Source organism: Gorilla gorilla, chromosome 16 (assembly GCF_029281585.2).
Source record: "Gorilla gorilla gorilla isolate KB3781 chromosome 16, NHGRI_mGorGor1-v2.1_pri, whole genome shotgun sequence".
NCBI classification, from domain to species: domain Eukaryota; kingdom Metazoa; phylum Chordata; class Mammalia; order Primates; family Hominidae; genus Gorilla; species Gorilla gorilla.
Window position 1 is genome coordinate 22,244,983 of NC_073240.2, and position 15,710 is coordinate 22,260,692.

The 15,710-nt window shown below is 38.4% G+C and overlaps 1 pseudogene; it reads left to right on the forward strand.

The window, feature by feature from the left end:
• Window positions 1-326: 326 nt before the first annotated feature.
• LOC115930129 (general transcription factor II-I-like) lies at window positions 327-11,628 on the forward strand (annotated as a pseudogene).
• The last annotated feature ends 4,082 nt before the right edge of the window (window positions 11,629-15,710 follow it).

Genomic DNA, 15,710 nt, shown 5'->3' on the forward strand with positions numbered 1-15,710 from the left:
GTGATCTATTTTCACAGTAAGAAGAGAAACTTCTCTCTGCCCATCCTCAGTCCACTGCACCCACCCTTTGCTGTGTCAGGATGTGCAGGGGAGAGAGGGAGCTTGACAGCTCTGTCCTGCATTGGTCTGTGGTAGTCCATCACTGGGTTGTAAAGCACCTCTCCTCCTCCTCCTTCTTGGGAGAAATTTCACTGATTCTGAGTGCCATCTGCATTTATTTTGGGTGTGATATTAACCCAATTTTATTGAAATAACACTAGATAGGAAGTTAGGGGATAGATTCTCTATCTGATGAGTTTTGGGCAAATCACATACTTAATTTTTCAGTCTTGTTTTTTCTCTTAGGCAAGAAAACAGTAAATTAGGCAGCCAGTGGGAGATCCTCAGAGCTCTGAATGTGGGTTTGGAACACCAGATTTCTACCACTTATTTTGTTATTACTTGTCTTGCACAAAGATCATGGCCCAAGTAACAGTGTCCACCCTGGCTGTTGAAGATGAGGAGTCCTCAGAGAGAGGGATGGTGGTGACATTCCTCATGTCAGCTCTTGAGTCCATGGTGAGAATTTCTATTCTGACATTCCATAGTTGGGTAGGACTGGGCTGTAGATAAGGTTGATTTGTTTTTGTAGAAGATATAATTTTATGTTTTTTTAGTTTTAAGGAGTAGTTTTTTTTCTTGCGTAGCAGTTATGCCTTTCAAATGACATTTTATTACCATACGTCAGAATGTTTCATTTTTACTTTGAATCTCAAATAATTTTCTACCATTATTTTAGGCAATCTTTTGTTTTGCAAGTGTGAATTTTGAAATTATGTATAATATTTGTGGTTACTTAGAATGAGTTTGTATACTAGAGTATAGGGCTGGAGTTTTATTGTATCAATATGTAGAAGATTCTCAGAATTTGGGGTCATGAGGGCATCTTTACTATTGTGTATCTATATTTCTTCCACTTACACATTCACCATTGCATTAACCACCTCTTTCTAAATTGTTTAGTGTTAGCTGTTTATGTTTTTTTTTGTTTTTTTGTTTTTTTTCGGAATCTCACTCTGTCACCCAAGGTGGAGTGCAGTGGTGCGATCTTAGCTCACTGCAACCTCCGCCTCCCAGGCTCAAGTGATTGTCCTGACAGCCTTTCCAGTAGCTGGGACTGCAGATGTGCACCATCACACTCAGCTAATTTTTGTATTTTTGCTAAAGATGGGGTTTCAGAATGTTGGTAAGGCTTGTCTTAAACTCCCGAGCTCAAGTGATCTATCTGCCTTGGCCTCCCAAATTGCTGGGATTACAGGTGAGAGCCACTGCACCTGGCCAGCTCTTTACTTAAAAAAAAAAAAAAACCTATCATATGCATAATTACAGTGAAATATTGAGTACTGATTATGTAGTTTTGTATTTTTATATTACTATCATGGTAGTTATACAATTAATTTATATTTTTATGGGTATGTAGTTGGAAATAGTATTTATTATAAAAAGTATCAGGTGGCTGGGCACGGTGGCTCACGCCAGTAATCACAACACTTTGGGAGGCCAAGGCGGGTGGATCACGAGGTCAGGAGATTGAGACCATCCTGGCTAACACGGTGAAACCCCATCGCTACTAAAAATACAAAAAAAATTAGCTGGGTGTGGTGGCGGATGCCTGTAGTCCCAGCTACTCGGGAGGCTGAGGCAGGAGAACGGCATGAACCTGGGAGGTGGAGCTTGCAGTGAGCCAAGATCTTGCCACTGCACTCCAGTCTGGGCGACAGAGTGAGACTCTGTCTCAAAAAAAGAAGAAAAAGTATCAGACTTAGGTATTTTCTTTTTTTTTTTTTTAACCTTTTTTTTTTTTTTTTTTTTGAGAAAGGCTCTTACTCTGTTGTCCAGACTGGAATGCAGTGGTGTAATCATGGCTCACTGCAGCCTGGACATCCTGGGTTCAAGTGGTCTTCCTACCTCAGCCTCAGAGTAGCTGGGATTGTAGGCATGTGCTACCACATCTGGCTACTTTGTTTTGCTTTTTAGTGGAGATGAGGTCTTAATATATTGCCCAGGCTGGTCTGTAACTCTGGAGCTCAATCAGTTCCACCTCTGCCTTTCAAAGTCCTGAGATTACAGGCATGAGCCACTGTTCCTGGCCTAGCTAATTTTTAAGCTTTTTTGTAGACACAGGGTTTCTTTATGTTGCCCAGGTTTGTCTTAAACTCCTGGGTTCAAGCAATTGTCCTGTCTTGGCTTCCCAAAGTGTTGGGATTACAGGTATGAGCCACCATGCATGGCCTTAGGTGTTTTCTGACATATTAAATGTAAATGTTTTAAGCAGGAGTATGCATTTTCCTCCTCTTAAGTGGTTGAAAAGTATTTAGGTGGTGCTTAACCTCACAGAACTCTGTGTGACAAAGTTTGTGGATGCTTTTTTTTCATTTTTTTGAGACAGGATCTGACTCTTTTAGGATGGAGGGCAGTGGCATGATCATAGCTCAGTGCAGCCTTGACCTCTTGGGTTCAAGTGACTTTCCTGCCTCAGCCTCCCATAGTGCTCAGATTATAGGCTTGAGCAACTGTGCTTGGCCATGTGTTTTGTTTTCTTATTAAGGAGTTAAAAAATGTTTTAAGAACTTTATAAAATTATCTCCTTAAAGAAATTTTAGAATGGTTGGTGGTTACATATAGTTATTTTATGAATGACTTGTTTCTGCCTTGTGATCATAAAACCAGGCAAAATTTGTGACTTTAATGTTAAATAAAAATTTAGAGATGAAATGCTGTTCTGTTGATAATAATTTTTTTTTAAATATTGATCTCTGCAAAGGATACCATAAGGCCACGTAAGACCCATTCACTTCCTTAGAGTTTCTTAACAGTTCCCTCATCTTTGGCATAGTCATTTCACTATTCTCAGCCTTTATGTCTTCCTCACCAGCATTATTAGTAAGACCATTTCTCCTCCTATTCCTAGTTGTATATGACACAGTATAATTAAAGTTGTAGAAACTGCTGAGTTTTTCACTGGCTTGTCAGAGTGCTAAGCATATCCAGGCTGACTTTATCTCTTCCTTGGCTGGTAGACTTGTTTTATCTAATCTATGGATAGTACATGAATCTTGCTTACTCTTTCATAAACATTGCCTTTGTTGACAGGATTGTTTTAGAGTGTGGATACTGAAGCAAGAATGTACCCTCATTTACCACAAGGTAAGTAAATAATAGTTCCTTACAGGAGAGTAGCCACAGCACATGTCATGTAAGTGCAACGGAAGGAAATTACCGAGGCTCATCATTCTTCACATCAACTGCTGGGGCAGTTGTTGGCCCACCTCCAAGTCAGAAGTTCTCTACCATGGCTTTATTATAGCTCAAAAGATTTCTGATCACCTCACTAGCTGCTAAATTAGTTACTGAAGGTAACATTTTAAAGCAATATTATGCAGAAATAATCTCCAGTTAAGAAATTAGAGGGCATTTATTGTACAAATCAAAAACAAATACTGGAAAGCTTACAGTTTTCAACAAATGATACTGAGAAAATAGGCTATTTGGCAAAAAGTAAAAATTGTGGTAAAAACAAGCTTCAACGGATAGTCTTCATCATGTGATGAGTTAAATTCTAGATGAACAAAAATAGTTATACTGAGACAAATTTTAAAACCAAAACAAAATATATGTAATTATTATATAATTATTTAATTCCATAAATGGCTTTTCTATGCCTAAAATAAGTGATGTACCTCTATGGGTCAGTCAGAGATACACTAACACATTTGATAAATAGACAAAAGGAATGGTAATTTGCAGAAAATTATGCTACGATACTCTTTAATTTTAACACCAATCAGTGGAGTATGTTTATGACACTAAGATACCCTTTTTCAAGGTTTCTGGAAAAGTCACATGGTAACATTTGCTAGGATATTATGAACCTTATTAGAAAGCAAATTTTAGTAGACTTTGAGTATTTGGAGTATTGACTCTTAATGGTTGTTTTTCTTGACTCTCATGTCTTTTTTGAGAAAGTCATTGAAGATGTACATAAATATTTTCTTCCCAGGTTATTACAGTAGTGTTATTTTTAGGAGGGAAAATTGGAATCACTGACCTTTGAAATGATGTTAGCACTAAATGAATTATGGTGTATCCATAAAATGGAATACTGTGTACTCTATAAAGTTTTAAAATAATTTGACTCTCATAGAAATATTCTTAGTGAAAGTCAGTAAGTAATCACCTAAATGTGATTCTGGCTATGTGTAGATGGGGTAATACTTCTGGAGGAGGGGATTATGTACTGAATGCTGTAGTGTGGGTTTCAGTCCCTTCTTCCAATTCTGATGGCACTGATTTCCCCAGCTGCTGCGAGTGTTCGAGTCACCTTGTCCACCTTTTCCCTGGGGAGGGCCACACTGGCTTCTGAGCTCTTGGTGCAGCTGCATCCCTGTTCAGCACTTTGCCTGTTCAGCGATGCCTGCCTCCCACCTCCTGGGTGCTGTTATTGACAGTGCTCCCCAGCAAGCCTGTGTGAAATCTCAGTCTCTTTCTTGGAGAATCTGACCTGTAATAGATTACAAGGGATTTCTGCATTTTTTTCTTATAAATCTTGTGGTGTCTTTTGCTTAAAATCAGGCAAAAATCTATTTAGAAAGAGCAGTAACTTTAAAAAATGGTGTTAGATTTTTTTTTTTTTTAAACAGAGTCTTGCACTGTTGCTCAGTCTGGAGTGCATTGGCACAATCTCGACTCACTGCAACCTCTGCCTCCCAGGTTCAAGTGATTCTCCTGCCTCAGCCTCCCAAGTAGCCAGGATTACAGGCATGAGCCACCACACCCGGCCTTTTATTTATTTATTTGTTATCATTATTATTATTATTATGTGCATTTTTAGTACAGACGGGGTTTCACTGTGTTGGCCAGCCTTTTCTCAAACTCCTGACCTCGTCATCCACCCGCCTTGGCCTCCCAAAGTGCTGGAACTACAGGCATGAGGTGCTGTGCCCAGGCTTGTGTTAGATTTTTTAATTAATCTAGCAGAAATGGTGCTTTTAAATGTCTGCCTTTAACATAATATTTGCTGTTATTATTATAGTTTAAAGAACTGGCCAAGTTTAAGGCCAAAGTGGCCTGCATCACAGAGTATAAAGCAGATCTCTTTGCCTTCAGAACTGAAGGACAGAGGACACAATTTTTTCAATACCAGAAAGGATTTTCAAGCCGATTTTGTGAAATATTGTAAGCATTGTGTTGTTATCATTTTTATTTCATTGTTTTTAAACCTAAATATTTATAGATAACACTAGTCATATTTTCTTCTAAAGCAGAATGAGGTTTAAACTATAAAAAAAATTTTTTTTTGAGATGGAGTCTCATTCTGTTGTCTAGGCAGAGTGCAGTGGTGAGGTCTCGGCTCACTGCAACCTCTGCTTCCTGAGTTCAAGCAAATCCCCTGCCTCAGCCTCCTGAGTAGCTGGGATTACAGGCACGTGGCACCACACCCAGCTAATTTTTTTTTTTCTATTTTTAGTGGAGATGGGGTTTCACCATGTTGGTCAAGCTGGTACTGAACTCCTGACTTCAAATGATCCACTCACCTCGGCCTCTCAAAGTGCTCAGATTACAGGTGTGGGCCACTGTGCACGGTCTAAACTATGAATGATTTTCTGAAATGTTTATGAAGACATTTCAAAATGCTTAAAAGGAATCACCGAAGTGGTGATATGTCAGGGTAGATACTGAAGAGTTAAGAACAATGGCAAGTGTTGATTGTACGGGGCTCCTTGCTTGGCTTCACTCTGGATTAATGAGATGCATTAGAGAGAAGGTAATGAAGGGAGATAAATTTTGAATAGATTAAAAGTTCTTACTCAGATAACGGAGTTCTAGATAAAGGTGGCGAAGTGAAAACAAGAAATTCACTGTGCAAAGGAGTTTGTTTAAGTATGATGCAGAATTAAGCAGTTCTCAACTCGCCGAGTGGAATCACCTTACCTGAATCTTCAGTGGGTTTTGTAATCCTTGTTTAGAGCAGTGAGCTTATTTGACATTGGAACACAGTATTAAAATTTACTATAGGGTGTTAATACTTATGGCCTTTCACAGTATGATAGTTTTCATATCTGTGTGTAACCTAACACTATTGATAGGCTTCATGTTAACTGAGTGAAACACTGAAAGGGAACTAAAAAAGGCAGGGCAATAGGCACAGAATACATACAGGCATAACTCATTTTTTTGAGCCCTGCAGATACTGCAGTTTTTATAAATTGAAGATTTGTGGGAATCTTTTGTCAAGCAAGTCTTTTGTGCCATTTTTCCAACAGCATGTGCTCTCTTTGGTTCTCTGTGTCACATTTGGTTACTCTTAGAATGTTTCAAACTTTTTCATGATTATTATATGTGCTGTGGTGACCTGCGATCAGTGAGCTTTGATGTTACTGTTGTAATTGTTTTGGACTCCATGAACACACCTGTATAAGATGGCAAACCTCACTGGCAAATGTTGTGTGCTCTGACTGATCCACCAATCAGGTGGTTTCCCATCACTTCCTCTCCTAACGCCTCCCTAGTCCCTGAGACACAATATTGAAATGAGGCCAGTTAACAGCCCTCCAGTGGCCTCTAAGTGTTCATGTAAAAGAAAGAGTTGCAGTCTGCTCACTTTAAATCAAGTTAAAAATGATGAAGCTTAGTGAGGAAGACATGTTGGCAGCTGAAAGCTAGGCCAAACAGTTTGCCAGGTGGTGAATGCACAGGAAAAGTTATCAAAGGAAATGAGAAGTGCTGCTCCAGTGAACCCACAAATGATAAGAAAGCAAAACAGCCTTATTGCTGATACGGAGAAACTTTGAGTGGTCTGGATAGAAGGTCAGACTGGCCACAACATTCCTGTAAGTCAAAGCTTAATCCAGAACAAAGCCCTAACTCTCTTCAATTCTGTCGTGGCTGAGAGGAGGTGAGTAAGCTGCAAAAGAAAAGCTGAAAGCTAGCAGAGGTTGGCTCATGAGGTTTAAAGAAAGACACAGTCTGTATAATACAAAAATGCAAAGTGAAGCAGCAAGTGCTTGATGTAGGAACTGCAAGTTTTTCAGAAGATCTCGCTGAGAAAAATCATGAAGATGGCTACACTCAAAAAACAGATTTTTAATGTAGACAAAACAGCTTTATATTGGAAGATGCCATCTAGGACTTTGCTAGCTAGAGAGAATTCCGTTACTGGCTTCAAAGCTTCAGAGGAAGCCAGTGCTCATTTACCATTCCAAAAATTCTAGGGCCCTTAAGAGCTATGCTAAATCTGCTCTGCATGTGCTCTATCAGTGGAACAGTAAAGCCTGGATGACAGCATATCTCTTTATAGCATTATTCACTGATTATTTTAAGCCTACTTTTGAGACTGACTGCCCAGAAAAAAAAGTTCCTTTCAAAATATTACTGCTCATTAACACTGCACCCAGTCCCTCTGAGAGCCCTGATGGAGGTTGTACAAAGACATGAATGTCATTTTCATGCCTGCTAATGCAACATCCATTCTGCAGCCCATGGATTTAGGAGTAATTTCAAGTCTTATGATTATTATTACTTTCTTTTTTGAGAAGGTCATCTCACTGTTGTTCAGGCTTGAGTGTAATGGCACAATCACAGCTCACTGCAGCCTCAGTCTTCTCAGGCTCAGGTGATCCTCCCACTTCAGTCTGCTGAATAGCTGGGACCACAGGTGGTGCACCAGCATGCTTGGCTAATTTTTGTGGGGTTTTTTTGTAGAGATGTTTTGTTTCCATATTGTCTAGGCTGGTTTCAAACTTGTGGGTTCAAGCAATCTGCCCACCTTGGCCTTCTTTAGAGCTTGGGATTACAGGTGTGAGCCACTGTACTCAGCCTTCAAGTTTGATTCTTTAAGAAATATATTTTGTAGGCCAGGCGTGGTATCTCATGCCTGTAATCCCAGTGATTTGGGAGGCCAAGGCAGGCAGATCACAAGGTCAGGAGATCGAGACCAGCCTGATCAACATGGTGAAACCCCATCTCTACTAAAAACACAAAAATTAGCTGGGCGTGGTGGTGTGTGCCTGTAATCCCAGCTACTCAGGTGTCTGAGGCAGGAGAATCACTTGAACCAGGAAGTCAGAGGTTCCAGTGAGCCGAGATCGCACCACTGCACTCCAGCCTGGCAACAGAGCAAGACTCCATCTCAAAAAAAGAAAGAATTACATTTTGTAAGGCCATAGCTGCCAGAGATAGTGATTCCTCTGATGGATCTGGGCAAAGTAAATTAAAAACCTTCTGGAAAAGATTTACTGTTCTAGGTGCCATTAAGAACATTTGTGATTCATGGGAAGAGAACAAAATTAACATTAACAAGACTGGTGGAAGAAGTTGATTCCATCTCTCATAGGTGACTTTAAGGGGTTCGGGATTTTAGAGGACGAAGGAACTGCAGATGTGGTGGAAATAGCATGTGAACTAGAATTAGAAGTGGAGCCTGCTGGCTGGGCACAGTGGCTCATGCCTAAAATCCCAGCACTTTGGGAGGTCAAGGTGGGATCACCTGAGGTCAGGAGTTTGAGACCAGCCTGACCAACATGGAGAAAGCCCTTCTCTACTAAAAATACAAAATTAGCCGGGCATGGTGGTGCACACCTGTAATCCCAGCTACTTGTGAGGCTAGGTCAGGAGAATTACTTGAACCCAGGGGGCTGAGGTTGCAGTGAGTGGAGATCCTGTCATTGCACCCCAGCCTGGGCAACAAGAGTGAAACTGTCTCAAAAAAAAAAAAAAAAAAAAAAGAAGTGGAGCCTGCAGATGGGACTGAACTGCTGCAATTTCATGATCAAACATGAACAGATAAGGAGTTGCTTCTTACAATGAGCAAAGAAAGTCGTCTCTGAAATGGAATCTACTCCTGGTGTAGATGTCGTGACTATTGTTGAAATGACAAAAGATTTAGAATATTCCATAAATTTACTTCATAAAGCAATGGCAGGCTTTCGGAGGATTGATTCCAATTTGGAAAGAAGTTCCACTGTGTGTAAAATGCTATCCAATAGCATCAAACCTCCCAGAGATCTTTTGTGAAAGAAAGATTCAACATAACTTTTAAATGCATTGGGAAACGAAGACATTTGTGTAACTTCACTTTATACTTCCATGATTGTGGTGGTCTGGAATTGAACCTACAGTATCTCCCACAGATGTCTGTATGCCACTAAGCTTTAAACTTAAATTTGCGTTGTCAGATTAGATTCAATTCATGATAAATTGAGATTACTAGTGAATTAAAAATTTTGCTAATTCACTAATTCCTATTCCCAGTAGTAGCTTTAGTTTCTTAAAAAAACTATGCTTGCCACTGTATCCCTCCCCTCACCACCGTATCCCTCCCCTCACCACCTGTGTTATAATCTTCCAAGCTTTATGGTAGTAAGCTATTTTTTAAATTTTGCCAATATTATAATTTTGAGAAATGTTAAGTCCTTGATTGTGTGTTTCTTTATACTAATAATGCTGTTTTGATTGTGTGTGTACCACCTGCCCTCTGACCCACAAACACCACAATCTCACGGGCAGCTGTGTTTATTCTCCTCTCCCTGTGCTCCATGGTTTACATGGTTCTCCACTGATTCGAACTAAGCCTTAGGGGAGTTGTCCTCGTTGCGAGTTGTAGTCCCCACCTATTGGTATTTATAGTTTGTTTACATTGCTACTAATTTGATACCATGGAGAATGGTTTTTGTACCTAATTCTCAAGTACCTTTTATTTGTTTGCAATAGTGTTCTTCTGAAACATAATCAATAGTTTCGTGAGGAAGTTGTAGAAATTCTTCAGGAGAATTCTGAGTCCTTTTCTGGGATTTAGTGAAGTGCTATTAAATAGAACTAAATATAATGTGAGTCATTCACATGATTTAAAACTTTCTAGTTATAACATTAAAAAATACAGGGAAACAAGTGAAAATCATTTAGTGGTAATACTTTAAAATATTTCAATGTGTGATCAATATAGAAATTATTAATGGGATATTTGGAATAATTTTTGTGCTGAGTTTTCAAAAGTCAATGTGTATTGTTCATCTACAGCACATCTGAATTTGGACTGGCCACATTTCAAGTGTCACATGTGTCTAGTGGTTATTGTGCTGGACTTTGTAAGCCTAGAATTTGTTTCCTGATGATAATCTTCCCATATTTAAATTTATAGCCAATAAATTACTCTTATTTTAGGTTTGTATTTTAAAAGCTCCCTTTAAGATCTTCCCCCTGCCTTTTTTTTTTTTAAACACAGGGTCTCTTTTTGTGACCCAGACTGGAGTGTAATGGTAAAATTATAGCTCATCGTAACCTTAAATTCCTGGACTCAAGCAATCTTCTTGCTTCAGCCTCCAGAGTAGCTAGGACTACAGATACGCACCACCACACTTAATTTTATTCATCTTTTTTTATAGGGATAGGTTGTTTCTGTGTTGCTCAAGCTGGTCTTGAAATCCTGGGCTCAAGCAATTCTGCCTCAGCCTCCCAAGGTGGTGGGATTATAAGTGTGAGCCACTTCACTTGACCTATTTTTTGTTTGTATAACAGATCACAAATATTGGAATACAGGAAAAACTATTTTCACTAAAAGCCAAATAAATATTAAGAAAATAGATACGCACCTTAATATTTTTTACAGGTGTTGAAGAAGAAAAGGTTGCAGAGATGTGTAAAATAAAGTCTACAACCCAGGTGAATCAGATGAGTGTAGATGCTGTAGAAGTGGCAACACTCGGAAAAAAACAGTTGAGGACTATTTCTGCTTTTGCTGTCTTAAAAGCAACACACTTAAATTTTATAAAAGATACCTGATATAATAGAGTTTTTAAAGGGTAGACAATATTGTGTCATTGACTTAACAGTCATATAACAATATTTTCACAAGCTGAATGGATGAGGAATAACCTTACTTTCCACTTCCTTTTAGGAGGAACCCAAGAAATACGCCAGGGTAGGACCATCTTAAAGACAATAATGCAAGAAATCAGACATTTCTCTCTCCTTTTGTGTAGTTTTTAAAGTCAGATATTTAATATAATTTACATTTTGGCCCTTTGGATCGGTGTCACGTTTAGAACTTCTTACATGTGAATAGGGTGCTGTAGTGTTAAGTAATTTTAAAACCACATATTACAAAAGATCACGTATGCCTTTATTAAGCCACAATAAGGTGGTGATGGTTTTGTTCTTTAGTCTTACAATTTAATGACATTTATCTGCTTTTTGCCTCTCCCAGGGAAAGCTTTACAAAAACCCACAGAGGTACCTGTACCATATGAGAAGATGCTACAAGACCAGTCAGCTTTGATAGTACAGGGGCTTCCAGAAGGTGTTACCTTTAAACACCCTGAGAATTATGATCTTGCAACCCTGAAATGGATTTTGGAGAACACAGCTGGGATTTCATTTATTATTAAGAGGTGAGGTGCTTTCTCCCTTCGTGCCCATCAATGGTTTATTCATATAAATTTGAATATTCAGCTTATGTTAATATAGTTTAAAAATTCTTGGTTAAGACAATTCATTTAAATTCATGCTGTCATTAATTTTATGTATTCATGTGTAGTTTTATTAGTTTTGTTTTATTGCAGATCTTTCTTAGAGCCAAAGAAGCATCTAGATTAGGGATTGCTTTGCTTCCTTGATAGCTGGCTGGCTTCCTATCCCGTTTTGCTAGATTTAAATACACTTTAATGGTTTCTCTTTTATTTTCTTTGAGAATATGATGTAAGACATTTTCCTATGGGCTGCTTAGATATTTGTATAATCCAAGAAAAGTTCATTGAGCTGAAAAAGTAGAGACTTGTTTTTTGTTTTCAGATCAGCTACTTGTTTTTTACGTAAGATCATAGATCTGTGCCCACTTCCAAGCATCATGAGTAGGATTAATGACCTAATGTCACTGAATAGGCCTGGCATTTTTGGGCACAGCTTTGGGTGGGGAGGGGATGCATAACTGTGTATAAGCATTATGGCTTTGGAGGGCTCGGAGTCTCGTGAAAGGGAGAAAAGTTTGTAAAATGGCCATGGCAAGAGCCTCACATCCCTGCTGTAAGACTGGTTCAGAGAAAGTGCTGCGAATATTCATTAGGGGTTGGATTCCTTTATAGTTCAGGAAGAATTTCATGAGGAAGAGGGCATTTACATGAGCCCTTGGGGAATGAGAAGGATTTCAGCTTCCTTTAGGGAAGTTTAGCCATTTCATTTGAAGAGAAAAAATGATAGAGTGGTACCTTTTGGAGCCAATTTTTTTTTAGACTTTTGAAAGGAAATAACAAATATCATTGGAATACTCTTCACAATGTAAGGATAAAAGGGAAAATAATATGTACATAAACACACACATTTTGTTTTCTGTTAACCTTTGTTTTATTCTCATTGTGGTGAAAAGGTTAATTTTTAGCAGCTTTATTGAAGTATAATTGATGCACCATAAAATTCACCTGTCTGAAGTATTTAATTCACTGATAGTAAATTTACAGTCTTACTTTTTTTAAATGATTTTGCAACAATCATCACAATCTAATTTTAGGATGCTTTTATTACCCCTATCTCTGAATTATGATATAGAAATTGAGTATATAGTGTGTTTCCTATTGAAATTAGTTTTTTTCACTGAGCATAATTCACCTCAGGCTCAGTGGGCTTGTTGCGTGGATCAGTAGCTCCTTTTTATTGCTGAGCATTAAGTATTCTATGAACATACCGCCTGTTTAATCATCACTTGATGATTCTGCTGTTTTCATTTTTTGCTGTTATGAATAATGCTACAGTGACCATACTTGAGCAAGTTTTTGTCTGGACATATACCTTAGCATCTCTTGTATATATACCTAGCGGTATAATTACTAGGAATAGGGTACATTTACACTGAACTTTTAAGAAACTGACCAGTTGTTTTCCCAAGTGGCTGTACCATCGTATATTCCAGCAGCACATTATGAGGGTTCAAATTTTCCACATTGCTGCCAACTTACTGTCTTCTTGATGTTAGCCATCATAATAGGTGTGAAGTGGTATCTCATGTTGGTATTTTGTTTTGTTTTGTATTTCTCTAGTGACTATTGATGTTGTGTTACCTTTTACTTTTTTTTTTTTTTGAGACAGGGTCTCACTCTGTCACTCAGGTTAGAGTCCAGTGGCATGATCTGGGCTGAGTGCAGCCTCAACCTTCCTGGCTCAGGTGATCCTCCTGCCTCATGTCTTGAGTAGCTAGGACTACAGGTGTGTACCATCATACCTGGCTAATTTTTGAATTTTTTTTTTTTTTTTTTTTGTAGAGATGAGGTTTCCTCACACTGCCCAGGCTGGTGTCAAACTCCTGGGCTCAAGCAATCCACCTGCCTAGGCTTCCCAAAGTGCTTGGATTACAGGTTTATGTTATCTTTCAATGTGCTTATTGGTCATTTACAAATATTTTTTGGGGTAATGTCTATTTAGATCCTCTTCCCATTTTAAAATTGGGTTTGTCTTTTGTTGAGTCATAAGAGCTTTTTACATAGCCTCAATATAAGTCCCTAATTGATTGATGATTTTAAAAAATTTTGCATATGAGACAGGATGTCACACTTTCATGCAGGCTGTAGTGTAGGATTTGGAAATATTTTCTCCAATTCTAATAATTCTACATTATTCTTAATATATGTTGTCTTCTCCCTTGCTTGGTAGTATCGTTTTGAGGCAGAAAAGTTTTTAATTTTGATAGAAACCAGATTATTCTCTTGGCACTTGTGCCTTTGACTTCATTTTTTTTTTTTTTTTTTTTGAGACAGTTTCGCTCTGTCACCCAGGCTGGAGTGTAGTGGCATGATCTCGGCTCACCACAACCTCCACCTCCTGGGTTCAAGCGATTCTCTTGCCTCAGCCTCCTGAGTAGCTGGGACTACAGGTGCATGCCACCACACCCAGCTAAGTTTTTGTATTTCTAGTAGAGACAGGGTTTCACTGTATTAGCCAGGATGGTCTCTTATCTCCTGACATCGTGATCCACCCGCCTCAGCCTCCCAAAGTGGTGGAATTACAGGCATGAGCCACTGCATCCAGCCTTGACTTCATATTTAAGAAAACATTGCCTAACCCAAAGGCATGAAGATTTTATTTTGTTTTACTTTTTTTTTTTTTGGTGACATGTCTATGTAAGTGTCTGCCCATTTAAAAATTGTGTTTTTCTTCTTTTACGAGTTACAGGAATTCTCGATATGCTCTGGACACAAGTCTTTTATCAGAAATAAGATTCTGCACATACTGTTTCTGTCTGGCTAGTTGTTTCATTTTCTTGGTGGTGTCCCTTATTGCTCAAAAGCTTTTGTTTTGGTGAAATTCAGTTTTTCAAGTTTTCCTTTTATTACTATGCTCTTGGTGTTGTATCAAAAGAATCTTTGTCCAACCTAAGGTCACAAAGGTTTAGACTTAGATCTTCTTCCTGAAATTTATAGTTTTAGCTCTTATGTTTAGGGGTAAGATCCATTGTGAGTTATTTTTTGCACATATTGTGAGGTAAGAGTTTAAAGTCACCATTTTGCATGTGATTTACCAGCAGCATCTGTTGAAAAGACCATTCCTTCTCTGCTTACTTGCTATAAAACCTTTTTCAAAAATCAACTCTTGGACTCAAGTAGTCCACTCAACTTGGCCTCCCAAAGTGCTAGGATTACAAGCATGCATCACTGTGCCTGGTACTAGTTTGTATATTAAGGGATTTATAGCTTATATGTTCCTTTAAGCTATATAACCTGTCTTTAGGTTATATGTGGGGTCCAAAAATTTTAATCATATGAAACACAATTTTACATTGTTGAAAAATAGTCAATGTCTCTGGGCTTAACCTCTTGCAGAGAGTGGGAGCCAGTTGTCAGTTGCGTTATATCTGAATTCTCACTGTTGCAGATCCTGCCATTGTGGGGCTTTTAACTATGCTTTCACATGAGTTCAAAAAATATCTTATGGCTCAGTGTGATGACTCATGCCTATAGTCTCAGCACTTTGGCAGGCTGTGGCATGTGGATTGCTGGAGACGAGGAGTTAGAGACCAGCCTGGGCAACATGGCAAAACCCCACCTCTATCAAAATACAAAAATTAGACAGGTGTGGTGGTGCGTGTCTGTAGTCTCAGCTACTTAGGAGGCTGAGGCAAGAGGGTCGCTTGGGTCCAGGAATTGGAGGCTGAAGTGAGCTAGGATTATACCATGGCACTCCAGCCTGGGCAACAGAGCAAGATTCTATCTCTAAAATATAAAAATTTGTATTCTACAGTGAATTTCATATTTAGGATTTATCCAGAAACACAGGATAATTTTATAAAAAGTCTTAATTCATTTTCTCATATTATTGAACTAACTAGAAATAATGTATCATCTGGGTGTCTCATGAAAAAGCAGCAGAAATCCTTAATATAATTGGTTGGAATATTATTGCAAATGCCAACCCATTATTGTCTAGTAGTAAACCACTAGAAGCATGCTTCATGTGAAAAAGATACACACTCCCACCAGTTGCTCATCAGTTTCCTAGATGTATAAACCAGTACAGATTAGTTGCAAATAATTAGAAAGTAAAGGGCACATCTTGTTTTGCAGGTCATATGATTGTATATGTAGGAAACCAGTCAGAATCATTTAGAAAATGAATAAAATCCAAACATTTATAATCTGACATTACTTTTAATAAATGTTAAAATCCAGATATAATAAGACTTTAGATTAAAAGCA